The sequence below is a fragment of the Crocodylus porosus genome, unplaced genomic scaffold (assembly GCF_001723895.1).
Source record: "Crocodylus porosus isolate Cpor-Errol unplaced genomic scaffold, CroPor_comp1, whole genome shotgun sequence".
NCBI classification, from domain to species: Eukaryota; Metazoa; Chordata; order Crocodylia; family Crocodylidae; genus Crocodylus; species Crocodylus porosus.
The window spans coordinates 166,798,239-166,806,593 of NW_017728906.1; positions in this window are offsets into that span (position 1 = coordinate 166,798,239).

An 8,355-nucleotide genomic window follows, 5' to 3' on the forward strand; every position below is an offset into this window, starting at 1 on the left:
GCGGCCTGACCAGTGCCGCATAGAGGGGGAGGATCACCTCCATGGACCTGCTCGAGATGCATCTGTGGATGCATGCCAAGGTGCGGTTGCTGTAACTTGCAAGAAAAATGAGACATCTTTACTTAGCTGAGCAGTGGATGAGTGCTTCTCACCAGGACCTAGCTCTGAAATATATCTAAGGATAATGAGTCAAGTTCTGCTTTAAGATATATGTACTTGTTTCCACTAGTATCAGAGAAAGCAGTGTGCACTGACTTCTGTTATCAACAGTTATGATTTGACTGTCTTGTAATACTTGGTGTTTTTTATTAAAGCCTCAGCTCCTGGGGTCATGTGATTGCATGAGACTCTCCATTATCATTAAATAGTAAATTTATGCCTGCATGATGCTGAAGAAAAGCTCACAAATAAGAATTCTAAAGGCTCAAAGATCAGAAGGCAAATTAAAAGATGGTTTGTTTTTAAAAATCATCTTATTTTAAAGCCAGTCATGTAGTTTTTTGAAGCCATAGTCATGAATTTTGAATGGTTGGGATACCTGGACTCCTTAACTTGATGGCAAAATGTATCCCAAAATGTTATACCTGTAGCCTCCTGCATGACTGTTTTGTTGTTAGTGACACTGGCTATATAACAGCATATCAAAATAAATTGCTTCTCATGTTTCTTTAATGCTGGTTTGGCAAACATTAGCAGTGTGTTAGTATTTAAATACTGAGCAATTTTTCAAATATCAAACAATACAATTTCTTCTCATCTGCTTTTTTTGCATTTAGGGCTATGTGCAAATGATAAAACAATGTAACATTATGGTAATAACTTCACACAACAGACAATGACACTGAATGAGCATTGTGACAGGTTGATTTCTGGCATACAGTCTCTTCTTGTGCTGGGCTTTCATTAGCAGGAGACTCATACACATCAGCTATAATTAAAAACTTCATTTTCAAATATGATTCACAGTTGCTTCCTGATGGGAAGTGTTTGTTTCTTATCTCTTGTCAATTCTCAGCTTGCTTGTCTAAACAACAAAGATGTAGTTTTCATTTGAGAACTGGGATTTTAAAAGATGAAACTCATACATTCATAGAGGGTAATGTCTTTTATAGCCTCTTCTTTTTCCTATCCCTCTCCCCACATTTTTCCTTTGCCCTTCCCTCAGTCATACTGTGCCACAGCAGTTCTCTCTCTGGCCTAGGAGAGCTGGGCACAGTTTGCTCAGTGCTACTCTGTGCATCATCCACAGAAATACTGAGAAATCCAAGAAAACATTAGGATTGCGCTGAAAATGCTAAACAGCAATGATGTTAATTCACCTCTTCTTAACTGTATGTCCCAGACTATAGATGATACAGGAAACAAGCACTTAAACTGGCCACTACAGGACACCATTGCACTGTGCAGGGGCAGCATGGGAAGAAAATGTGGGTGGGGTATTGTGGCATGGCCACACCCATACCACTGACTCCCTGAGATGCAGGTGGTCAGCCTGGGAACCAAAGAAAACCTGTGTCCACACTGAAGGGGGTGCACATGCATGTGGCCCAAATCAGCCAGGACCAGGTGGCCAGGCTATAATCTGCGCAGCTGGTGCTGTGCTGGCTGGAAGGGCAGCACCAATTGGCCCAGGACCCAGCAGAGATGACCTAAAGGACAGGCCAGGCAGAAAAGTAGGGAACCGCACCAGAACTCCAGGAGTGGAGCCACATGTCTCCCCTCCTGCCAGAGCACCCCAAGAGGAGCTGGATTCTCCCCCCACTGCTGAAGCACATAGAGAGGAGTTAGACACTGGGAACTACTAACATCAGGACTACAGGGACTACACCCTCACCCAAAATCCCACACTGAGCAACCAAGGTCAGGCAGGAAAGAGAGAAGGCAGCTCAAAGGAATTAGAGGAACAGCCAGAGGAGGCAGCACCCTGATGCAGCAGAAAAACCCATAGGCTAGAAGCACCCCAGCAGGCAGCTGGCCAGAAATCAAGCCCTGCTTGGAATCAGTGGGGGCTTACCCAGCACCACACCATACCTTGCCAGGAACATGAGTGGGAAGAGCCTGCACAAGAGGGGCAACCCACCAGGAGGCATAGGGATCATGATCCACAGGGCCAGAAGTGGTGTCCAGGGCACTGGACTAAACCCACACCCCAGAGATGGGGAAGCTCAGCATGCTGAGGTATCACAGTCCTGCTTGGCCAACAGGTGTGAGCTATGTATATTACCTCACCTGTTTTGTTGTATTTCATATGATAGAGATGAAGGCATGGTGCATGCAGACCCAACCCTTGCTGTGTACATAAAGAAGAAGAAAGAACCTCATAGCCACCTGATTCATAACCAGGGTCTAGTAATAACACCTGAACAGAAAGGGGTGGGCTGTAGGGAAGAAGGAGCCTCACAGAAGGTATGCCAACACAATTGCACCAAAGCCACCAAAGAACCACTATACCACTTCCCTGCAAGTGAAGGCTAATTTGGAAGAAACAACAATGTTGTGGTGATCAAGAAAGGCCAGAGGCAATGTGATCAGGTGAGCAGGGCATGCCCATGGTCTGTCGGCAGCTACATCAGGCATGGACCTGTCAGGGCTCTGCTTTGCATGAACTCTATGTGGTTACCACCCTGGATAACACTTGAGAAGCAGGGCATGTGCTTAGCAATGTCTAGACCAACCTATTGTCTAAACCTTTCTGTGTAAGAGATTCTGCTATTGCAGCACTACTTCATTTCTGAGGTACTAGTAGCAGCAGCAGACTACCTGAGTAGTCATAGATCTAGCCAGGACAAAGATTTCATCTCTTTCAGTCTCCAAAGAATTCAAATGAGAACAAGTTTCAGCATGAGTGGAACTCGAATTTTGAAAAGGGGGTTGCAGATGGTGAGGTGCAGCATCACATATAAAACAGCACATATTTTTTTCAAGGCAAACAGAAACTAGAAGCTTTACTAATATGCTAGGGGTCCAGGGCTGTATTATTCAGTTTAAGATTGAAGCAAAAACAAATATAACTTCACTGGAATGAATTAAAAACAATCTGGAGGGCTGTGAAATAGGCGCTTCGTTACCAGGAGCAGCTAATAGACAGCAGAATTGCAAAAGAAGAGACAAAAGAGAGGGTCATTGAAAAGAAGAGAGGGTCATTAACAGCTGTACAATGAAGAGTTTAAAAGGGATCAGGTATATTACAATGAGCTATGAAGACAGTTGATTCCCTCAGCACTGCCTGACTGAAAATGCTACTGCCACTGGGTAAAGCAGGAATCAAAGGGGATGTGTAACAGCCCACACCCAACTCACCTGCCTGTGGCACAGATGCATGGAGCCCAAATTGCCAAGCTGGCACTGTGCCAGCCAGAAGTGCATTCCTGATTGGCCCAGAGTCCGTGGGTGATTGGCCAAAAGTTCACTGAAGATGGGGAGAAGGCAGAATGGCAGCCAAGGGACCAGAAATGGCCCTGGCCATTCTCATCCCCAGAAGAGCCCTGAGCACTCTCCCAGCTGCAGGGGAAACTGAGGAGATGCAAGCCATACATCCCACAAGGAATAGCTGGCCAGTTGCACTCCAAGTGGTAGCTGGGGTGTCAGCTGCATCCCACCCAGGGAAGATGCAGGGAGAAGCTGGGAATGCAGTGCCCACCAGAAGTGACAGGAAGATGCCACTGGGAAGCACTGTGGCAGGAAGCACTGAGTCATGCCCAATCTGAGGCACAGTAGAAGCCGAGCACTCACTTGCAGACACCTGTTTGAGGACCTAGCTCAGCAATTCTGGCTACAGATACCCAGGGGCCACCCACAGGGGGTAACCAGGGAAAGGCTCCCCAAAGCTGGCCTGAACTGAACTGCAGGGATTTGCCAGCAAGCAGCTGGGAGGGGGCAAAGGCCTTGTGGGGGTGTGAAGGTAGTGAGGCAAAGCCAGACTTGGCCTGTTGCCAACACAGGAAGGGTCTGCCCAGAGAAGGCACCTTCACAAAGGGCCCAAGTGCCCCAATAAGGAAAGTGAGGGGGCATTAGCCCCAAAGTAGCTCACACCCCAAAAAGGGAGAAGAAGCTCGGGGCAGTAAGGCACCAGTGCCCTGCCTGGCCACCAGGCTGAGCTGTTTTGAGTTCATCTTATCAATTTATTTAACATTCTTACATAGACCTATATTATCATGAGCAGGAGGAACAGACCCCTAAGAATACCAGCCACAGCCTAACACCATGGGATGCCCCACATAGCGAACACCTCTGATGTCACAACAATAGCAAATATCACCTGAGTAGAAAGGAGTCAGGTGTAGGGGAGGAGGAGCCCCACAAAAGACACACCACTATGGTCACATTGGGCCCACAGGGAACTACTGGGTCACTTCCAGAGGCATAAGGCAGCTCTGTGCCCTGGGCAGCACTGACACATGGGATAGCAACAACTGCCAGGCTGCTTACAGCAGCAGTGGAGCCAGCCAGCAGCTGCAGTGATTGCTATTTTTGTGCCTCTCCCCCCTCCTGCCCTCCCCTCCTGAGGGCACTTCGAGCTACTACTATCCTGTTTACTCCCTTTTCCTGGTACAGTAAAACTAACTATGTATTTTGGAAACAATGGTGATAAAGCATTGTGTTGGCACTGAATGGTTTTTTCATCAATCTAATGCATACTGTTCTTGAAAGGCAATAACCAGTTGTCTAAGCTGTCTGTTTGTAGGGCTTGCCACAACATATTAATTTTTAAAATATTGCCATAATCAATAACTACAGTGGTTAGGAAGATGGTCCAACAAATGCTTTATCAATCTTAACATGAGCAAAATATTGAGCCCTACAATTTTGCCCATGTTCTTGTATGAAAAGAAATCTCTTTTAAAGCTGGTGGAAAAATGTGTGTGCAGTCACTCCTCCATCATTATTGACATATACAGATTGTGTGACTCTTCAATAAAATGTCAAGAGTACTGATAAATTATAAAAGACTAACAGAGCATGATATGAGCAGTGAAAAAGACATATTCTCCATGACTGGTATATTTGATTGCTCAGATATTGACTTGAAATGGGGTATGCATAAAAGGCAGGGGGGTTTTTTAATTTTGACCTTCAATAAAGGGCTCCTTTAATTAATGTAAACTGTAAAGACTCTATTACTTTCACCTTTAAAAAATCTAATTTTCTTGTCTTTAGGGCCAAAGTTTCTCTCCCATATAATTCAGAAACTGCCAGTACAGGGAGTTGGAGAGCAGTCTGCTGCTCTGGTAACCTTGTCTATGGAGGAAAAGGCCACAGGAAACAAGCAGTGTCTGATCTTTCAGTGCCACTTCATGCTGCTGTGCCAGGATGCCATCTGCTGCAATGCTTTGTTCTGTGGAAAGTAGAGCCTTGAGGAAATGCTGGGACACTGCCTCCGTTCCTATACAGCCAACATGTAGTTGCCCCTGTGGTTGCTGGGGCTCTCTGCAGCCATGGGAGACAGGTTCTACTAATTAATTATATACAACCGATACAAAATATGTGTTGATGTCAGACCCAGTTGTAAGACAGCATGAGAACTGCTTGCACTTTCACACCTATTCCTAGTAAAAGTTCTGTCACTTGGACAGACAGTCCAGTAGGCATGCTGCAGAACTGGGATCCTCTTCCCCTTATTTAAATAGAGCCCCTGGGCCTAAGCAACAGCTTATTCACCTTCATACTATGCATAAGGGTGTCTCCACTTCCCTTAGCCTGGAAACCCTCCCCCTTTGACAGCCATGAAGGAAGAGGCAACCCTTTCTCCCACCCAAGGATCTCTTACTTGTGATCTGGCTGCTTGAGGTGGGGCTCCCTGGAGCAGCTAGGAAAAGCTGCTAAAGAGAACACACCATCCTCCTGGGACCTTGCCCACTCAAGAGCCTTCTTAGGCACCAGATGCCAATGCTGGATTGTAGAAGGAGTCACATCTTCTGGCAGGTTCCCTAAACTGACTCCTGCCTTGTCAGTGAAGCAGAGGATTTACATCACTGGTCCAAAATCCTTGTAACCAAGGAAATGTCCAAAATCTGTTCATCTAGCCACCTGGTCTTATACGACTCAGACAAGTGGAAGTGTAATTAGGGGTGGGGTGAGCAACCAGGGCAGCAGCCCCAAATACCACCTTTCTTGCAGGGCACAAAAATAATTATCACCACACTGGTAGGCTGATCATGGTGACATGATCAGCACCATAGAAGCAAGTGGTACCCTGTGTGTCCCAGATGCCATGCTGCCCTGCTGTGCCTCTGCAGGCAAGCCTTCCAGTACCTCTGTCTGAAGAACAAAAGATATTCATCCTTGGTCCACCATAACCAACGAATTATCTGGGAAAGTTGGGGGTTGGGTTCTACCCCAGCAGTAAGCAGGGGTCCACCTTGTACCAAACAAAAAAAAAAGAGGTGGAAACAACATGCCAAGCATTCAGACATCAGGCTGAACAAACTAGCCAAATGTGTCCTTACAGCAGTATCTTGATATTTCTTTTGTTACACCCTTAAGCACCCTGGTCCACACTTGGAGGATAACAGAAGATTGGCAGGTCATCACCCACTGTTAGCCTATCCTAGATGTTTCAAGGGACTGTCAGGTTTAGAGATTATGCAGGTATATTATAGATTCAGAATTATGGTTTTCCCTCTGTAAAAAATCTAGTTAATTTATCATGCAAACAATTTTCTAAAGAAATAGGAAAGATACACATCTTTTCTATGGTTTCCTCCTCACTCATTATGGCTGGTATGAAAAACAGATGTTGTTCTTCCACTGTTTTCAATGTGAACCAAGAAAGATCTCTGTCCAATTTACAATGTGTAACTTTTTTCTGAATTTCCTCCATTTCCATCAGGAGAAAGCAGATTGTTCTTTAATAAAACATACATGCACACAAACTAAAATCTCTAGGTTCTTAAACCACATTTGAACGGTGGCAAAAATAGCTAAGTGCTTATTACAGTGCCAGTGGGTGTATGAGAAAAAAAAAGCACACAAAAGAAAAGTAATTTACCATAGGAACCACAGTTCCCACAGATGCTAAATATTACTCTGGACGGGTATCCAAAAGAAATGCACAACTTGGATCAAATCCATCCCTACATGGCTTCTACCACTGACATTACAACTGGAATGATTTTAACCCCTTGAATATTCTTTCAGTAAATATCATATTAATTATTTAGGTACAGCAGTACCAACATCCAAAGAAACATTGTGTAGTTACTACTAATGGGAAGAAAAGCTGCAAAGCCTACCTAAATAAAAGACAGTCCGGTGTAAATTTATGCATATTTGATGCTGATACTCAAATACTGTCTTTAAATACCTTATTTGTAGGGAATCAACGCCTCATGTTAATCATAAATATATCAGTCTTAAAACAATAGTAAGACAAAAAGAACAACAACTGACACAATGATTAGTGACATAATACAGAGTTCACCACAACTAAAGAAAAGAACATTCACCCCTCAAGCACACTATATAAATATCTCTTTCCCCAGCACCCCCACACAATCCCTGCTATTCATTTTGAGAAGTATATGAAAGAGAGAGATTCATTCAGAAGGCACAGACCCACTCACATACTCCCACATGGAAAAAGAGGGACAGGAAGATATATGGATAACAGTACAGAGAGCATTTCCAGGCTATCATGAGTTTGTCACCAGGCACCTTAGTTTCTTTAGCGATGATGATTCATAACAGGACAAGATTAATTTTCAGTTTCAATGCAATTGAATATAGAAAATAGCTCCACAGCAGCACCAGAAAGATTTGCTAAGGTGCTCACAGAACATTACATATGGTGGTGCGGTACCCTAAATTTATTGGAAGGAGATGTGTAGCCATAACAGGCCTGTAGTAAATAGCCAAACTCTTCTCGAGCAGTGCTGGATTCAAACTGCCTATTTTCACTTGGGTATACACAGGTGGCAGTCAAGAGGCACAACAGGAATTTATGTTTAATAGTATCTGGTCAGGAACCAGTTCCCTACATTTATTTACCAGGCCTCGAAGTCCATTTTGGTGGGACTCGTCATAATAGATGCCAGAAATGAAAGTATGGTGGATTTTGTTTTACGTTTCTGTGTTATGTTCTAGTACAGAGGAATTTAGCCAATTGTTTCTTAAAGTGCTTGATATAACATAAACAATAGCTTTTTTACATTAACATGTGACAATTTCTATTTGAAACAATTTTAATAGATTTCATAGATTGCATAGACAATAGATGTTAGGGCTGGAAGGGACGGGTTCCATCCTAGACTGAAGCACATGTACGTCTGTTCTGATCTTAGGTTGCAGTGAAGTCACTCAGAGGGAGCAATGGAAGCTCTATTTCATTTCATGTATTCATATGGTTCCTGTCACTAC